Raw genomic sequence first — 20,865 nt, forward strand, 5'->3', positions numbered from 1 at the left:
AAAACAAACAACAACAACAAGGTGTTGGAAAATTTGAAAAGGCTGAGAAAAGCACAGAAATGCCTTGAGTTAAAGTTGAATACATACAAAACTGTTTCTTATTCTTCATATATATATTTAACTAGTCAAAGTGCTCAGATTTGAGTATCTATATAGAAGTCTGTAGCTAATCATAAGGATCCATCAGCTCAAATAGACAAGATGTAAAATGAGCAAGTGACTAAAAATTACAACTAGAAAACTTCAACTGGAAATGCATTTATTTTTAATTCTCATAGCAAGACACTTAACTTAGGTCAGGGAGTGATATATTTTTGTTAAAACAGAGATGAAATCCATGGCCTTTTTCTTAATATCAATAGAATGGGGTAAATACTGGCTTTCATCTCATTTGGTTCTGTGATGAATATCTTAACATGTCATTCATCACACTTACATTTAGGTGCCTAAGACTTTGGGATGTCCATCCTGAGGGCGATGAATTGATTTCTGGAGATATCTATTTCTCTGTATTAACTAAAGAGGTAATCCAGATGATTAATTTAGCCTGGGACATCTTAAATTTGCACAGAACATCTCTTGTTTGTGGGACAAATCCCACAAAAGTAGTTTGATTATGCTTCCGTAGTTTGTAATTTTGATCCATATTTCCAGGCTATCTTCCATGCAAGTACTGGAAAGTCTTTGATTCTGAATATCTAGCTTTCAGTATCTTCTAAAATAAGGTGTGTTGAGCCTAGACTTAACATGGGACATCTTTCTAAAATATATTTTCTAGCTCAATTAATAGTTATGTTCTCTATTATGCAGAAATTATCCCAGTTATCCAAAACAGCTCCTTCTGATCTTAGAACTTTATTATGAAAATCACTGAATGAAGTAATATTTTATATTTAATTCCTAGATTTAGATTAAAGAAAAATAAAAATAGGGAATAGTCTACAATGCAGACAGTGCTGTCATTTTTTTATTTTTTTTTAAATAACCCTCAGCACTTACTATAAAGAATGAGCCAGGAAGGTAAATCCATGGCTTCCCTTACCTTTGTGCTACAAAACCAGGATATAATCTAAAGTAAACTCTGCCAAAACCCTATCAAGCCACTTGAGTATATTGGCAGAAGAACTCCATACTCCAGAGCCTTTATACTTTGCTCTGTGATGAGGAAGAAGACCAAAGAACCCATGTAATGATAGATCACCTCTTGCAGCTATTGTTGCTCTACCACCTGTTCTCAAGCAGTTGTGCCAGAAGTCCCTGTAAAATGAGCCTCTGCAGCATATAAAATATACATGCATCCCAAGAAAGCTTTCTTCAGCATAGTCTACATATTCAGGAGCAATTTACAAACTGTAACAATGTTGCTGGTATTTTATTTGACAATAAAGACAAACAGAATTCCGATTCAGAGCATTTTTTTTCCAGAAATCATCCAGACTCCTTAAGCATGAGATGTGAAATGTACCTTGTATCTACATAATTAACTTTTCATGAGTGTGAAATTTACTCAAGAGCTGAGGACCTGAGACAAGCTCTGTGAACCAGATGACCTCCAAAAGAGAGCTTAAAAGCTTTGATCCCACCAAACCATGGCCACCACCCTATTGTATTCAGTAGTATTGGATGAAATTTAAAGTATTGCACAGAATATCCTGCAGCCTTTTATTGCTGGCAGAAATGTCATGCAAAGTGTCAGAGAATAAAAGAGATGGTCTTGTGATTAGAAGTTTACCTTGTTCTGGTTGAAAGCAGTACATTTAAGCGTCAGTAGCTATCTAAACAGTATTTCATCTCAGTTTTGGACTTTAAAGTTATCTGTTTTCATCTTGGCCTCCAGTATATCTTGTCTGAAGGGCACGTAGCCAGGCTGTGGTCTTGTCCAAAACTACTCAACATTTGGATCTTTGTGTTTCAGAGTATTAACCAGATTAGAGGTCGTAATCTGTAAAAGCTCCCCTGCCACTGCCCTGCTTGACTCCATTCCAGATGAAATCTTCTCAAACAAACCCTGGATCACAATGATACTCCTTTTTGTGCCTACAGCCAAAAATAAGGGAGCAGAAAGGAAGGGCGCAAGGGAGGAAAATTGTATATATATGAAGAGATGTTTCCTTCAAGGGTAAAGTCCTAAAATAATGAAGTTCTTCATTTGTCATCTCTGGAATTTTAAAGTATCCATTCTTGTAAGAGAGACCATTTACAATAGTTATGATAAAGTAATTCATCTAGTGAGCTCTCTTCCATTTGAAACTTCTTAATCTCTTATGCCCTTTTCCGTGGATTCACAATGTGAATGCACCTAGGCATGCATCTGTTAGTTATGGCAATTTAGAGCAATTACTTAATTAACTATGACATATAGTTTTGTTTTACATTGAATGTATTAGACTTATTTTCTTTTAAGAAGAGAAAAGGAAGGCTAGATGCATACAATACACATGAACAGAATTAATTCAATTTGTTGCATCACATTACGCTATTTACTGTATACTATTCAAGACAGCTAGGGATCTAACCACCTGTTGCTAAATCCTTCAAGAAATTAATTCTTATTTAACTGCTTCCATTTATAACAAAGACAATATTGAGTGTACAAGGCAGGGAAGACTACACTTGCAGTTAGTGATGTAATTCAAGTAAAATGTATTTATAGACTTTTTTGTACTATGACTCCACATACTGTTTAACTACACAGACTCAACCCTGCACAGAGGTGAAATATGACATCACAGTTCCATTATAAAATGAAAAGAACTACAGTGGAGAGAAAGAGGCAATAAACAGTTTCTCCAGGATTATTCAGGAATTTTGTGGAACAAAGATGATAAAATCTCTTCATCTTAAGCTCCAGTCTACTGGATCTAAAAATTGGTTGTTCATTTTACTTATTCAAAGAATTAGAAGAAAAAATAAAGCAATTAGCTGCTATATCTGGACTTATTTATGTAAAAATAAGTCTTTAATACTAATTTAACTGAAATATTCATAGCTGTGTAAACAATACAGGTGTTGGTCTCACTCTAAGAAATTATGTATAAATTCCTCTGATTTTCCTTCAGTGGCTTTTAAGTGCTGAAGTCACTTTGGAAACAAGACTCAAGTACCTGAGTCATCCAGTAACCTTGAAAAATACAGACAAAAGAGGGCTGATCTGAAACTACAGAAACTTTCCGTTACTCATTAAAGGAAAAATAATGGCTGTGTTTAGATGCCATGTTCACATGAACAGTCCAGAATTTGTGATCTAATCCAGTAATGTTTCTACTATGACTGAATTCGTTCTTGATATCTTCCCTTCTTTTATCTGCTTAAATGTGACACCAGGAGGAAACCACAGATAATTCCGACAGTATACAAAGTATTTTATAGAAATACGCTTGCTTTTTTTTTTTTTTTTTTTCCTCCTATTGTTACTGCCACACTGTTTTTCAAGGATAGATTTTGATCCATAGGAGACATTTTGCAGGGTGATGTAGGACTGTTTTCAGTCTGGAATTTAACTCTAGGTTTTCAGATTTCCCAGATACTTCATGAATTCTCTTTCTGACTTCCTGACAGTGATTTCTGGAAGCTCATTATGGAAATGATAGGTTCTAGCTACAGACTAGAATATATTTCTGCTGAAGTATAGCTGTCCTACATCTAGAATGGGGATTTTTATCACCTCCCAGAAAACAAGTCCAAAAGTTAGAAATACTAAGTTTGATAGGGCAGCAGAACTTTAAGAAAGACATTGACGGCTGGGAGCGTGTAACTGAAAAAGTATTTTATTCTGTCCCAGAATGGCAAATCTTACTCTTTAATACCAAATGGTTTAGTAGTAGCAGTAGTAGTGCCAGTAATAGTATTAGTAGTACACCAGGAGACTGTAGAGGAGAAAAATGAATATTGGTGCTTCATAAACTAAAATTAGTTTCTACATTATCTTGTTGACTGCTTTTCAAACTTTGTATGCTAAGAAAAGTCTTGTATGTGAGATGCCATTACTTAGACTGCTAATGGTCTGGTATTTTTTCTATTGCCTTGCAATAAACACAGAAGTATCACCCTTTAGCATAAGTGTCTCCCCAAAAAAGTAATTGTAGTATATATAAAGGAGGGTATCTAAAATGCCATTAGTATTCTAATGTGAGTTTACTCTGAATGTGTTTAGCCAAAAGAAAAAAGAAAGTACAAGGTAGTTGTCTGGGGTGGAAATCAGAATGACAGTACCCATTGTTTCTAATAAATAATTACCTGAGGAAACTAAAAAGAATATATATATATATATATATATGTGTGTATATAAAAAATAATAATATTAATTAAAAACAAACAACAACAAAAACACACACACAGAAAAAAAAAAAAAGAAAAAAAAACATTAGCTAACCTGAAAGACAGAGAGTGGCAAAGAAGATCCCAGTTTTGTGGGTTGGCAGGGGCCATGGTGGGCCACCCACAAGGGTTCAGCTCCTTACGCTGTTAAACACTGCCTGGTTTCACCTGACATGATCTATAAGGCTGCTGTGTAGTCACACTTCAAGTGCCTTTCATGTGCACTTCAAATTCTTTTTCTTTAGAGATATTCTTTACTAACAGGATTTCTCACTTTGAAAAGGAGGACTCTTTCAGAAGATGACAGAGCCTCTCAAAAACACAGCAAAAATGAAAAAATGAAGGTAAAAACAAAACAATAGTTTGACACAGCTTTAAAAGGTGATGTTAAGTAGAAACAATTTTATTTTTACCTTTATCGAACAGTTTTATTACCTGACTTGATTTTTCACTTTAATATTGTTGAAATGCATTTTTTTTTCATGTATATATACTTACATAACAAATTGTGTGACAGAATAAATATGTTTGAAAGTGTCCTTGCATCATTATCACTTGCATTTTGAACTGCCCATGTGGGTTGTACACAAATCATATGGCTTGTTGCCAACGCATTCAGCTACAACACAAAATGTTTTCAAGTTCAAAGCTTGTATGATTGTTCACCTCATTCTTATGTTTTACCCTCATTTCTTTTATATCAGCAGAAGATGTTTCCCTTGCATCAATAAAATCCTTAATAACTTGCTCACTTTTAAAATGTGCAAGCCATAAACGAAAAAAAAAAAAAAAGGAAAAAAGAGACTGATACATAAAGATAAAAGACGCCAGCTTTGTGCAGCTGTTATATTCAGCTATTTTTAAACAGTCAGTGTATAAGGATCCAGAAAGTTCAATTAAGCCATCCATAGCATTGTTATTGCTCTGTTAGCAACTTTGCCTCCCACTCCAGAGCCCATCTGCAGACCCTGCTGCCAGAAGGGGTCCACAGGGCCCTGGGGCTTCAATGAGAAGTCTCCAGTTGCAAGACCACAGCCTTTGTGCTGGCAGACTAAGCATATATTTTTTAAAATATAGGTCAAGTTACCTGAGTATGCTCTACTTGCATATAGTATCAGTGGTCATCTTTCTTTTGTATGTTTCCTGGTATTAAATTATTCCCTTTCTTAGCAAAGCTTTTTAAAAATAAATAAATATATAAATAAAACATGATAGAGCTGCTTTTCCCTTCTCAACAGTCAGGATTTCTGTCTTGAGTGGTAATTGGGGAGGGGGATTACAAATCTAGCTTTGAATTCCTTGATTGCATTTTCCTGCTTGTTGCAAAGCTTTTTTTTTTTTTTTCTTTTCTTTATATATGCACAGTAACAACAAAGATTGGGAATAAATTCCACTTGGAAAATACTTTTTAGAAAGTGTCTATAAATAAGGCTTATGATTGAGTGAAATATAAGACCAGAAGACAAATATCTCTACGGGATCTAGAAATTCTCTGGGTTTTCTGATCCTTCTAATTTATTCAGCAGTATGCCCAGGACTTCACTGTGTGTCATAACCTATGGCATCTATGATGATTTACAAAGATTAAGGATTACATCTGTGTACTCTTGGTTCTCTTGTGTTGCACACCTTTTCCCTTTTTTATCCTTCTGCTCATTATTTCCAAGAAGTACCTACCTCACAGGCATTTGTACTCACAACAGATTGCTGGACCCATATGGTCTGAGAGATTGCATTAGGATACCTTATTCCTACTGAGTATATTGCATCTCACTTGAAATGGTGACATAGTGCAAATACAAATCAATAAGTACACAACAGTTTGTGTGACCCTCTAAGAAAAGGTTCCTGTGGTGACTTCAGGCATGCAGTCAATGAACAGGTGCTGCCACTGGACAAAGGAAGTTATGACTAGACTTCAGTACTCAACCCCTTCCAGATTCTTTGCTGAGTTCTTAAAACGCAAACAATACTATTAATTTAGAATAAATTATTTGTATCACAGAATGTGAGTTTTGTTTTTTTTTTTCTTAGTAAAAAAATTAATTATAGATTTAATATAAGGAAATGGACATAAGAAATAATTTTCCATTGGGTGAAAGTCTACATTTCAGAACTGTCTTCAACCATTGTGTTTGTACTGCATTTGAAAATTTGCTTGCATTTAGCTCAATGTAAACGTCATATGTATTTAGGAAAAGAGATTCTTCTAGAGTTACTCCAAACATAAGGAAATGGTACAGATTATGTGTTGTAATAACGTTGCCTTTTTACTTTTAAGTGAAGTGGAATTCTTTGGAAAATGTTCTGTGAGGCACATGTTCAAATATTTCCATTTATGTATATTTTTAATGAATGTGTCAAGTTATGCATGGGCTCAAGTTATCATGCTGAATCAGACCCTATGAATATGTTGGAAACAGAAGGCTCCCTGAAATTTTGGAACTGACAATTTAAATTACACAGGAGAAGGAAAGGAAAAAAAGGTGAAAACAACTAAAACAGAGACTCTCCAGTAAGAGCTAGAAAAGGAAAGTTGATTGAAAGTTGAAAAGTAAGAGTGTATCTGAAAAGTGTAAGGTCTCTGAAAAAGAAGGCATTTGACAGAAGAAAAATAAAAGAAGTTGGTGGCAAAAGAAATGCAGGAATTAATGGGCCAAAGCTATGCATATCATGGGAGAGGCTTAAAAGAGCCTTCTTTCCTTCTTTCCTCCCTTCTTCCTCATCCAGATTTTTATGTATATATATCTGAAAAGAGATCTTGGTTCATGTAAGCAAAATAGACCTATGGCACTGATTTCAGCTGAAGCTTCTAGGCTCCGCTTGCCTGCCCAGGAAGAAGAAGGCACGGGTTCTACAGCCCAAATGTAGGTGGCTGGGGTGGCTTTTCCCACCAAAGGATACCTTCCTGGGCTCTAGTTGCCACTCCAGGAGAGCACTGGTCTCCTGCAAGTCCTGCCAGCTCCATGTGTGTGGCTCAAGTACCCTGGGACAACTCAGGGGCTTACAAGACTGTGACAAGGCAACTGAATTGCACTCTAAATTCACTCCTCATGTATTTATCTGGAATATTGGAGCAATTGACATCCATACAGTTTCAATGAATGGTCAAAAGCTTTATGTAACAAATAATCATGCATTTGTGCTCAAAAGTCACCAGCAGGAAAATGTACAGCTAAAATGTTATTTTTTTTACCATGGCTACATAGTAAAATTTTGCAGATCTACATACACTGGTCTATTCAGTATAATTTAATGCTTCTTCTGTGAATATTATACATTCTCCTTATGTCTGGTATCCCTGATTTCAACTTAAAGGAATTAAAGTATTTCAGAAGCAAAGAGTGTCTCTCACTACTAACCGTAAGAAGATATTCAGAGATGAGGACAATCACAGAAATTTTCAAGCTACCAGATTGTTTGGGTCAGTGTCAAATGTTAAACCAGGTTGTACAGACTGAAAGCTGTAAACCACACACTGGTGTGTTATTAAATTTCTGGAAAGTAATGAACTGGCACTGGAAGTGAAAAGGAAAAAAAAGCAGTAATGTGGAATGGCCCCTTATTCAGGAAACTTTGAAAATGTGCAGCCATAATAGCTGTGGTGAAGTTCCTTTAAATGAGACCTTGGTATGCTGTGGAATAAAGTCAAAATAGGAGATTGTGGCATTCCAAGTCATACTGAATAAATGCATACATTGGGCCAAACTGTGGTCTTATTCACAAGGGAACATTTTTTTTTCCCTTTTCAATTAAAAAAAAAAAAAAAAGGAAAAAAAAAAGCCGAGAACACTTTAAGATACAGGGCACAAATGTGTAATTATTCTTGGCTAACATGGTAGCTGTTGATCATTTAATGAAACCATAATTATCATATAATGGCAGGGTATTTATATGACAGATTACTACATTATTACAGGGTAAGTGCATGATTATTTCTGTCCTCAAAATCAGAATAAAAAACACATGGAAGTGGAAAAATAAGTTGAAAAAAAGAGGGGGGAAAAATCTGAATTTCCCAATGCTACTCTGATATTGTTACTCCATCCCCTTCTCAATCATATAGTGATGGCAATGGCCGCTGGTGTTCATGATGAAGCCAAATCTCTGCAGGGAATCCATGCCACAGTAAAGCAGATCATAAGGCTCTTTGCCAAATGGCTACAGCTTTAGGCTTCATTGTACTTATAGTTAAACTGATTCAATAGCAATTTGGTCACTGGTCTCTTGTCCTCAAAAGACACTGTACTCCTGTTTGGTTATGAGAAATAGTACAAATGATGGAGGTAAAAATCTGCACTGAGAGGGTGAGAACTCCCATCTATGTCTTTAATAGAGAATAGTGATAGCTAATAAAGATTTCAGAGCAAGTTTTAATTGGGTGGAGATGTTGAATTCAACAAGACTACCTATGGGCTGAGTAGTGTTTAGTATTGTTTAATTTCAGCTAACACTGCTGTGTTAAAGATTGATCTCAAGTGTGAGAAAATACTTAAATGATTCCTTGTATGGGCAAAAATACAGGGACAAGTCATGAATTTATAAAGTTACACAGAGAGTTTCATATACCAAATGAAATCCATCTCAAGCTTTACAAAGAGGAGGACACCTTTCTGTGTAGGAAGCAAGATCACATTGCAAATCCAGCTGATTCTCATTACCCACATTCTATAAAGAAGTTAAAAGTTCTATGCAATCATCTGCTCCACCTGAAATTTGCCTCTATATCTTCACAATGCCATTCCAGCTGTGAAAGTAATGTTAGTAGTCCCTGTTTCTAAAAAGCAATTGTGGAGCCAGTCTTGTAAGCTACAAGTTTTTGTAAGTATATGAGTTTATCTCTGAATATGAGCTTCTGAATTTGGTGGGTTTTTTTTTGGCCTTGGCTTTCCTAGACTTTCATCCAAGAAGCAGTATTATTGCAGCTGTTGTCATTTTTTAGTGATTTATCTCTATTTTTCTTCTTGAATTTCTTCGCAGTGGTGAGGAAACTAACTCAGGTGAAAGCCACAAACCCTGAGTCTTGTTTGTTCAGGGTTCATCCTATATGTCTGTATACATTTGTAAGAGAAATATAGGTTGGAGGAGAAATGAATTTGAGGCAGTAAAGAATCAGTCTGTGTACACTCACTTAGAAGGCAGCTGTAATTGCACTACCTTTGTAAATAGCTCCCTTAATAAACTGATTATTACTCTGAATGGTCAATGATTGCTCATAATTCACTGCTGCTAGGTTATTTCTCTTTACAGAGGGGGGAAAAAAAATAAAAGCTCTGGTCCTTGAGAGAGCTGTGCACCCATGATTCTGGTGGGAATTGTGTTATGTTGGAGTTTGACACAGCTCTCCATGTAGTCAAATAGAGCCCCAGTATGCTCCTACAGGCAGGGTTCTCATTCACAAAGGGCAGAAGTCGTTGCTCCGTTTCATTGACATTGATATAAAATTCCACGTGGTGTCTTCTGTGAACTCTCGTACATCCACCCCACCCCCCATATTTACTATAGATGAAAATTAATGAATGGAAGTTTTATGTGCCATTAAATGTGAAGAGAACCCTCTGCTTTGGTGTCTTTTTTTTATTTTTATTTTTCCTTGCAGGCTTCTTTTTTTTGGTACTACATATCTGCCTCACTGCATTTTGTTCTAATGTATTTTCTAAATATCATTAAAGTACTTCCCATGGACAATGTAAAGGTTAAAATCCATGCTATGAAGCTGTAAATTAAGGATATTGAAGTATTAATGTTTTTTGGTTCCTTCATATGTTCTTTCATAAAGCTTATTCTTGTGAAGGTAAATGTGGCTAGACTCTGAGTTATTTTAATGTTTTGTAAATATTGTGTACTCAAAATCTTATCTTTACAACATTCTTATTCTTGTGAAAATAAACAAAAACTAAGGCATTCAGCACCACAGTAAAAGTAATCATATTCTTTAAGGCATAGAGTTGTTTGGACTACTAGTATTTCCATTAGGGAAGCAATTTCTTTGTCTTACTTTTTTTTTTGTTTATTTGTTTTAAACATGTCTTGGTTATTCATCAGGTTATCAGAAAACCTTTTCTCTCTCCCTTCACCATCTTCCCTCATGTGCTCATTTAAAAATAATTAATAAAAAAAAAAATAAAATAAAACAACCTTTAAGTAATTATCACAGAATCACAGAATTTCTAGGTTGGAAGAGACCTCAAGATCATCAAGTCCAACCTCTAACCTAACACTAACAGTCTCCACTAAACCATATCCCTAAGCTCTACATCTAAATGTCTTTTGAACCATTATAATGTAGGTATCAAGGACTCCATCTTTCTGCCATGGTAAAAATTTCACTGATTTCAGCCAAACAGGGTAGGACTTGAAGGAAGTCTCATGAGGAGAGGCTTTGAAATCAAGTCCAAAATAGTTTTTGATTACTTCTTAGAAATGTATTTTGGTTTATTTTCCTAGTGACCCACAGTTATTGTTATCTTTATTTTTCCTCTTTTATCCATTTCTTAGCAAAAGTTATATATTCATAATTTTATTTTCATATTCTCCTGGCAATTATGATTTAGAGACTCAGGAAACTTTCTCCCAAGCTCAAATAAGTCAACTGCCAGAGTTTCAAATTCTGGCAATCCAACTTCTCCAAGGTCTCGTAAAAATTCTGGGCTGTTATCTCTGTATGCCTGATAGATTTTTTTTTTTTTTTTTTTTTTTTTTTTTTTTTTTATCATAATTAAAACAGTCTGTCCTTTCTCTCTGACTTTAGGAGAATGGCAATGAGTCACAAGAGCTCTGGAAAAGCTAGAAGAAGAGAGACTAAAGTTATCAACCCTGAAGCACTGAATCATCTATATTTCATCTACAGAAACATAGATGCAAAGCACTACCACCTGCTTCTTAATTCAGTTGTCTTCAGAGCAAGTCCACCAAGGCAGAATGTAACATCACAGTTAACATCAGGTGACAGAGGTAGTCTGGGGTTTGGATGGAACCATAAAAAGATGAAAAAGTCATTCAGTTGGTAGGGAACATTATTATCTTTATGACAATTCTTACTCTCTTGTGTAATATATTAGACCTTCCCAGTAACATGTTTTCAGTAATATCTAGGTTAAAATACACACACACAAATATATGTACATACATATACACGCACAGTCTTTATAAATTCTATTTTTGTATATATTCTTTAAATACAAGAATACACGAAAAGTGGAATGATGAATGCAAAAGTCACAAAAATGACACTGAAAACTGTGTTGTTTTAGGGAGAAATACTTAGCCTTCAAAATAGCAGTTTGAAAACTAATTCACTATGATGTTTTATTCTGTAGTATTTGTGACTCTGCTTTTATTTCTTAAGCCCTCATGGTCATTCTACAAATTTAATTGATTTCCTGACACTTTTGAACAATCTTTAAATAGCAAGACAGACTTTCCTTACATTCAAGGCTGTGTGGGTTACTTCCCAGCTCCTTGAGCCTCAGTCTTCTCCCTTTAAAAACAAGAACGAGTTTTGGCAAAAAACTGATCAGATGTTAGAAGAGGAGATGCTGGAAGATCTAAACTTAATGACAACCTTAATAGGCTAATGGAATTCCTGAGGATCTTCTTCACTGGTAATCTGATGCTTAGGGAAGCAAAAATGAATGTTTGATATGTTCCTTGGAAGTTCAGTTCCTCCCTGATGAGTCAAGTAGCTTTTTAAAACTAAACAAATGTGCCTCAGCTCCATCATTATAAGACTCAATATTATCACCAGGTTTTGCTCCTGAATAATGGGGAGAAGTTGAATGCCATGTGAGAATGACAGCATTCATCTGAGGCATCGATATGCTGGCTGCCTCCTGAAACGTGACCTTGGCAGTCATGGGAGTTCGGAAAACCCAGTAACTCTAAAGATTTGGATTTTGGGTAGTATTGCTTCTTATTTTCAAAAAGAGTTGGGTATTTAAAACTCTTTGATCTGGATCTAAACTCTGCACAGTGTCATATTTTTAAGTAGAATAAAGTTTGCTTTGGGAGACTGGATTTCTATCGAAGTTTGCAGTGCTGCACTAATAAAGCAGAACATACCTACAATGAAACAAATACTCCAAAAAGAACAAATGCATTTCTGGTATCATTCTTTTGAAATCAACATAGGAGATGAAATTAGAAGCAACATTGTTAGGGCAAATGTTCTATTTTTAATAAATATTTTGCAGAATATAGTAATCTTAAAAGATTCTCTTATCAAATTTGTTTTGATTTCATGAAAACATACAACTATTATAATAAGCAGGCTTACCAGTTCAATTTTCTTTTTTTTTTTTTTATGTAGTTTTCTTTATTTTCTTTTTAGTTTCCTGCTTTATCATTCAGAAGGTTTGCACTGTATTCCTGTACATATTTGGTTTGGTGCCCAGAAATGTATTATTTTAACAGGGTTAGTTCATTAAAAGTTATTACTTTACAGGGGTTCTATCATGCATACATAAGTATATGAATGCCCTTCTACAGTGAACATTGTGGTACAGCTAACATTAAAAATCTTGCTCTTTCAGGTTCATCATCTCTGCCATTTCAAGTCAAATTGACTAATCCAGCACCTACCTTCAATTTAAAAAACAAAAACAAAAAATGTTAAACTGACAAAACATAGTTCTCATTCTTTCTTCAATAATAGTAGAAGATTCTTCTAGCCCTTCAGAAATGAAACTATTGGGACTGTGAATTGTCCTTCCTCTGTGCATAGATATTAATATGCAGAATTGTCTCAGTCAAAGCCAGTAACCTATTTTTAAGAGACCTGCACAAGGAATGACTGCAATGCTCTATCAATATCCATTTTGATTACAATATTTTTGGTAACTCTATGTTGTTCTATCAAAAGTAGCTTTCTTTATTATTATTATTTAAAGAATATCTCCAGCTATGCAATATATTGTTGTTTTAAGGTTTTGATAAAGTTTTGAATGACCAGTTTTATATTGATGAGAACCTAGGTGAATTTGCAAGATAAATTAGTGTTTAAAAACAACAACAAAAAAAGTCATTTCCTTGAAACTGTTTCTATTAAGCTGCATCACAAGTCTATATAAGGGTAAAAATAGAAAATCTGTACAACCTTTACTGAGAGTTGGCATTAAAAGACTGAGTATCAGTGTAAATGTTATAACAGGGCATTGTGCTAATGTAGTTAGCCAAGAACCAACATTTTCAAGCTAACTGGAAGAATATGTTATATGCTAGTGTGATTTATGCTTATTTTACATGTGATTTGTGCTATTATGCTTAAAGGAGATGGGGCATATAAATGTTTTACTTCTTTTTCATCATTGCCCACCTGGAGTTTTGGAGGATAAGCTTGATACTATTTAAATGAATCTATGTCATCTGACTAGGATTTTTAAGTCCTTTGTTGGCTGGGTTTCACATGTTTTCTTTATCTTTTCTTACCCTATACATCAACTAACTTGGGTTATATTCTTTATCCTGGTGCTGATGGGATATTACCTGTAATTTCACTCCAGTGGTTCCATGATTACAGAATTCTTTGAGATGCAAAGACAGTTATGGGTGTAAAGAACTATGCATTCAATGAAACTTGGAATTGAAGAATTGCTGCATTTATGCTTTAAAACTTATGAATGGGAAACAGTCCCAGAACACAGAAAGCATTTTAGATATGTTGGAAGAAAAAAAAAAAGCACATCAATTATACAACCTGTAATCAGTATGAACAGTTTATATACTCAGTGTATCTAATTCATGTTTGTGTAAAGTATTTGTCCATTGGCATTGTTTTCTACTGTAATGTAGTAATACTATTAAGTATTTGGGGAATTACAGCATCTATGAAATGGTAAAGGAAAGAATTCACTCTGAACTCGCACAAAGTGGAGGATCTAGTTGTGTGGCAGCTGTTTCGTGTGAATTTTTATAGGTTTGAGAAGTTAAGTGTTTAAATTCAAATAAGAAATATGAAGATTATTTCTCATAAGTAACTTAACTTAGTCTCCCTTAGTCAAATGTTGTGAGCCTTACAAATGTCTGTGTTTCGCTACAATGAAGGTATTCTTGTTCACATGGCAGAAGACTACTCTTTCAACTTGAAAGGCAGAGAATGATTGGCTGTGTGGAGTAGGCTGTTTGTCCCCCGTCCCCAATAGCTACTGTTTGCATGTGACATTGGACTCATTCAGTATGATTCTGATGCCTCTCAAGCAAGTGAAATCTTGAGATTCAATGAGTATGAGAAGTGTTATTTTGCTTAACGTTTCTCTCTTGAAAGCATACTGTAGTATTATGTGATGTGTAATGTTAGATGGTATTGTATGCTCAACTTAAAAACCTAATGGCAGCATCTGTTTACAGTCACTCCACTATGATAGTATCTGTGATACTACTGAGTTCTGCATGATATATAAAACACTACTGTGTTTTTCGTGCATATTGCATAGAAGTGATGATGCACAAATACTTAATAAAGTCTTTCTTCTCAAATCAAGGCTGTATTGAATGTAAAAGCATCATGAGGCTAACTTTCTGTGGCCAGTTCCCTTTGACTTCACTGGCTTGCTACCAAAGACAAATCTCCAAAACTTCAGTGACACCTGACCTGCATCTTATAACATTGGCCCATTGATTTCAATGAAACACTATTAAAAACAAATAAATAATAAATCTCAACTTATTTCAGTACTCACTTTTAACACCATTAGACCGTTGATTTTCTCCCTATTATAGTGTCAAGACTCAAATATTCAAACACTTCATAAAGACAAAAACAAACCTCAACATACTTGCAGTTGGTGTTTGGTGTTTTTTTTTTTCTTTTTTTTTTTTCCTAGTACCCTTTAAAAACTTGTGTGTATGTTTATACATGTTTTGGAGGACAGCATGAAAACTACTAATGATGTTTTAAAAAACAAATGGATTAGCAGACCTTTTTCTCCATGAAAAGTCTGATATGATTCTTTTGTTGCTTTTCTGTGATGTTTTGTTCTTGTGTACTTTCTTGATTTTTATTTTTTTCTTCACCTTGAGGAAACTAACAAATTTTTCCAAGAAATTTAACTTACAATGAAGATAGTTGGGGAAGTCAATTATTTTTGCTTGCTGTCTTGAAATGGACTACAAGTCCGTTATTACTCAAATTCATGGTTGAATAGTGTGTTGCACATCTAGCCACTACTGTGCTATAATGCTCTTCTTATTCTTTGTTTCTCAGAAGAAAAGTATAATATGAACACTTTTTCTTCCATCCAGATCTAAGGTTTGATATCTGTTCAAAACATAACATGTGCCCTCTGTTTGTGTATTGCAGTGTTCTTTGTTTGAGCTCTTCAGTCTGTCATTCATTTAGATATTTGTAGCCACTGATTTAACTTGAAATCTATCCCTCTACATGCAAGACAATTTTGCCATTTTCCTTCAGAAGCCAGACAATTTATAGATGAGCTCAGACCAAATAAATCAGGGAAGATATATTTATAGGTTTAATATACCATATATATTAATATATATTTTTAATCACCATCATACTGTCACCCTGTAGAAATAATTAGCAGATGTGTATGCCATGCTTGAAGCTATCTGAACAGATACTGTTGCTGCTATTCAGGCTAGGATGCTTCAGATCAGCCAGTGTTTATAGTAGTCACTACATACTCCTTGTGTCTGTTAGTGATGAGGTGAACCTTCTCCATTTGCCTGCACTAATTCACTGGAATGACTGTGTAACTATAATTATCTTCAGACTGAGTAATTTCTTCACAAGAGAACATTTACAGTAATTCTGAACAAAGAAATATAGATGCACACTTGCATTAACTTTAGTGCTTGGTGAAAGAAAAAGGCATCGACTCTTTTCTACAGCTTCTCTTCTCCTAGCATAAAGCCTCTGGAAACCTTCACACTTGTGTGCATTTTTTTTTTTTTTGTTTTCATTTATTTTCTTTGCTTTTTTGTTGTTGATGTTGTTTGTTCTGTGGCAGTGTATTCTATCTCAAACAATGGTCTCTGTATTGGGTTAATTTATGTTACTTTCTCTTCACTTGTAAACTCTAGTGGTTTGACTCCCAAAAATACTGATCCTCACACAATTCTACATGAATTCTACCAGGAGAGGCAGGTGTTGAATTCTAATCTGTCTACAATTTTGATGGTGAGTATTCAACTCTGGACATTTTTTGAAAGGTTAGCAATAATCTTTGTCTTCCTGTAGCATCATAACTGAACCTCAATGCAAAACATTAGCACCGGTTTCCAAAACTCTTTTATTTATTTATTTAAAGATCACGGAATAATGTGTGAGATAAAATAATACTAAAATGCAGTTCGTATCTGAAGAAATGTTGTTTGGTAAAGGTACACTTCATTTAGATGTTTTTGCCTGGTGTGCTTTATTAGTACTATTATTCAAAATGTTTTATTTCCCAGAAAACCCTAGTAAGGGATATAATTTCTGTTTTCAAAGACCATCCTAACGGTGAAGACAGGCAGCAGCTATTTTAAACTCTAGAATTTAATTCCAGCCATGTGTATTCGACTAGCACCATATGAAACTATGCACACAGTTTCTACAGATACTAGGACTTATAAGTGAAAGGAAAACAATTTGCCATGTCAAACATAATGTGTTATTTACAATAACACATTTTCTGTACGTTTAGATGTAGAGCTTAGTGATATGGTTTAGTGGAGGACTTGTTAGTGTTAGGGCAGAGGTTGAACTCGATGATCTTGAGGTCTCTTCCAACCTAGAAATTCTGTGATTCTAATAGGTTTGAAGATCTTAGACATTAGAAAGTTAAATAATTTTAGATTATTCCCACCTCTGGACTCCCCCACACTTAAAAAGCAAAAAAAAAAAAAAAAAAAAAAGGAAAAAAAGGAATGCTAGAAGAAATAGTAGGAACCCATAACAAGAGAATTCTGAAAGCTAAAAATTTTACTTCTGTTTAAGCTGAATATTTTCTCTTTCTATCTTCAGATAGACAAACTTTGAAGTGTATGTATTAATGTGTATTAATGTATACCATGAAAAGTGTAGGATATACAACGAATTCAAGAAAAAAAATTAACCTTGTTTTTTTCTACTTCAGGTGTTTGATACATTCAGCTTTAGTCATTTTATTAGTTCAAGATTATTTTGCATATAGTCTTCCTTATTATGCAGATCTTCACCCCTTGTATTTCTCCATAAGCTCAAAACAGTTGAGTAAAACTCACTGGAATCAAAAGTTCAGCTTCAGAAAAAGTAATTGATTACAGTTTATTGTAGATAAATGGAGTTGTACTTTGACATACAGTGAAAGACCAGATATAGAAAATAAGTTATTGAATTGATACCAGAAAATACTGGTTAACAACATTTTACTGTTGTTAACAGTTTAACTATGTACATTGTTAACAATGTAAACAATGTTTAACATTGTTAACGTTTAACTGTTAACAACATTTTTCAAGGCAAAATGAACTGTTTTTCATTAATTCAATTACTGAATTTGAGAACTTGAAGAAATACTGCTATCTGGTCTGGCTATTCCTCCTTCTCGCCCCTCCCCCCCCCCCCCCCCCGGGTTTCTGAATTATCTGTACCTTTATGATAGTTCTTACTTGCATATGGTTTAATTATTTTAGGGAGAAATATTGATTTTTAGTCCAGTTAAATGAAGTATTTTTACTGTTATTAGTAATGATGAAACTTCCCATGATACTACATGCTTTGAAACAAAACCATTTTTCCAGAAAATCGTTGCAGAAATTGAAAAGTTGCAGCTAAAACTCTTTCATTGTGCAGATATTGTTGCTATTTTTATAACATCTACTTGTATGAACTCTGATACTTCTTGTTCCAAACTGAAAAGGCAAAATCAAATGAAATAAACTTGAAAACCTGTAGGAGGTTTTCCCTGGAATAAAAGACCCATGTCAGAAGAAATAATAATTTGGCTGAAGGGGTTCTCTTGCTTTTTCTTCTGAATAAGGTCCACTGCTATAGAGACAAGAAAGGTGATGCCCTTAGCAAGTGCTAACTTTCACTTACCAATGCCATCAAGAGGCTAGTAAATGAGTCAACTTTTTTTTTTTTTTTTTTTTTAAGGTAAAGCAAATACAGACATTACTGGATATTGAATAAAGACAAATGAGTAACAGTCTTATGATAAAAACAAGAAATGTACAATAAAGACTATTCAGTGGATTTTTAACTAAGAAGTTATGATTTTCTTAAGTATATTCATATCTACCCATGTTATACGCACTATAGCTAAAGATATATTGCTTTAAAAGAGTAGCCAGAGAATAATGGTTAAATTTCATAACATTTTAAAAAAGATTATACTGATGAGTAGGCAACTTCCTTCAGAGTCCAGAAGTTCTTCATCCCCTATGTTGTTAACAGTGAAAAATATCTAACAGTGCAAAGTGAAAAATGCAAGGGAAAAATGTTAAGTAGCTTTTAGGGGGATAATTCTGGTGAATACAATAAAGACGTCAATTTTATTCAAACAGAAATTATTGTCCAAACCACTTTCTGATAAGTAAAAGTATACCTTTAAGTTGTGAAAACAGTTATTACCAAATCAAAAATAATACCAAGCAAAACACAAAAGAAACGAATGCCTAAAATTCATCATATTTTGAATTTGGCAGAATTTATGACCAGTCTCTGAGCTACCCTACCTGTCAAAATGGGCTAAAATTATCTCTGATCACTGTCCTTTTTTGTTGAAATGAAAACCCCAAGTCTGAAGAGTGAAAAGCAGGGATACTTGGTTAAGAGCTTTGTTCTGTTCTTCTCAGTGGTTGCAATTGTATGTATAGCAATGACTGAAGTGCAAATACTGTGGGTGAAGGTGTAACTTTGAAGGGAATAAAGCTCCCTCTCTAAGGTTTCTAATAGACCATGCATAACTGCTACAGAAAGGCTTGCTTGCTTGCTTTTAACCCAAGAGAAGTCTGAAATGGAAAGAATGAGATTTGAGATGTTTAAACTTTGAAGGTCTCCTGAGAATATGCTCAATACTTGAATTTCTTGATTAAGAAAAGAAGGTAGGAAGGAATTTGGACAATCAGTCAGCTTAACAGTTGGAACTGAAACTGCAAATAGTAACTACAAATAAGAATGGTACCATCTTAGAGATTCCTATACCTAGACAAGGGTATATTTTCAGAGGCTAGTCTGCAATCAGGCCTCTGACACATATTTTCTTAGAAATGTTGATTCTTTTTGAAATAATGAACAAACACTAAGATCACTGATCAAAGTATTTATTTTTGACTCTCATTTATACTTAATGTTTCAGAAACTGCTTGGAGAGTCCCAGATTTGTGTGGCTGCCCACCCGGGACCATGCTATGCAGAAACACTGTTGTATTAGGTGAATGAAGAAAGGTTACTATGAAACAGAAAACTTTGGAGAAGCTTGGCTTTAAGGATATAGCACAGCTTTAAACTGTGCTGGATAGTGCTCTGCTGCTAAAGGAACCATGCTTATTATGGTGTTAATTTTAGTGCTGGCTGAGACTTCCAGCCTGGAAAGTAAGGAAGGAAATGGGTACGCATGGTCTTGTGAATTCTTGTTTCGTGTTCACTGCTGAATGAATCAGCAAAGTGCTGTTAGTAGCTAAAGGAGAAGAGGCTACCCTGTACTATATCAGGCTTGTCTGAAAGCGCTCTGAGAGAAAGCTTTTTTTCTTTTTCTCTATGTGTAATTGACCAGGATTTGTTCATCAAAAAGGAATTAAGAGAAATAGAATGTTTGACTTCTGCTCCATCTGAATTAGAAGCAGAACATCTAGAGAAGGTTGTCCAGGAGTCAAAAACCTTAAGCTGCACCTTCTCACTATATTTCCAGGAAACACCAATAGCTGCTTCTGAAAATTATCTTGGTTTAGGAACAATGACATGAACTGGAAAGAAAGATAAAAGGGAATTTGAGTTGACTATTCCTGCGTCCTTTATAAATTTCATTTATTTTATGGACAAGCAGGACTAAAAGGAATTACTGGATCGAAACTCTGAATGTGGTTAGGGCATAGGGTAAGATGCTGGTGTTTTTCAGAAGCCATGTAGATTAAGGGGGAAAAAAAAAAGAAAATATCTCCATGATTTATTTTTAACTTCCTTGAATTAAGCTTCTTATCAGACTGTGTGGAATAAATCAGGTTTTTGTGAAGGTGGAAGCAGCACAATTTAGCTGTGGTCTCCATGAGAGACCTCTATGAGGGCTAGAGCACCTCTATGAAGACAAGTTGAGGGAACTGGGGTTGTTCAGCCTGGAGAAGAAAAGGCTCCAGGGAGACCATACAGTGACCTTCCAGTACTTTAAAGGTGGGAGAGACACTTTGTCAGGGAGTGGAATGGTGGAACGGGGGGGGGGGAATGGCTTTAAACTAAAAGGGTGTAGGTTTGGATTAGATGTTAGGAGGAAACTATTTCCTATGAGGGTGGTGAGGCACTGGAGCAGGTTGCTCAGAAGCAGTGGATGCCCCATCCCTGGAGGTGTTCAAGTCCAGGCTGGATGGGGCCTTGAGCAACCTGCTCTGGTGGGAGGAGTCTCTGCCCATGGA

General features: G+C 34.9%; 2 long non-coding RNA genes across 3 annotated transcripts in view; one reads left to right on the top strand and one right to left on the bottom strand.

Moving 5' to 3' along the window:
- Positions 1 to 20,865, bottom strand: part of LOC113843816 (uncharacterized) — a 57,251-nt gene that overhangs the window by 31,480 nt on the left and 4,906 nt on the right. The window lies entirely within an intron of this gene.
- On the top strand, positions 8,997 to 14,790 carry LOC119716984 (uncharacterized). Of its 2 annotated transcripts, none has more exons than XR_005265881.2 (3): positions 8,997 to 9,138; positions 11,069 to 11,323; positions 12,849 to 14,790. It is a non-coding gene; the product is annotated as an uncharacterized lncRNA (long non-coding RNA). The 2 variants fall into 2 exon arrangements; XR_005265882.2 differs by having other exon boundaries at positions 11,069 to 11,271.

This window comes from Anas platyrhynchos, chromosome 5 (assembly GCF_047663525.1).
Source record: "Anas platyrhynchos isolate ZD024472 breed Pekin duck chromosome 5, IASCAAS_PekinDuck_T2T, whole genome shotgun sequence".
Lineage (NCBI taxonomy): Eukaryota > Metazoa > Chordata > Aves > Anseriformes > Anatidae > Anas > Anas platyrhynchos.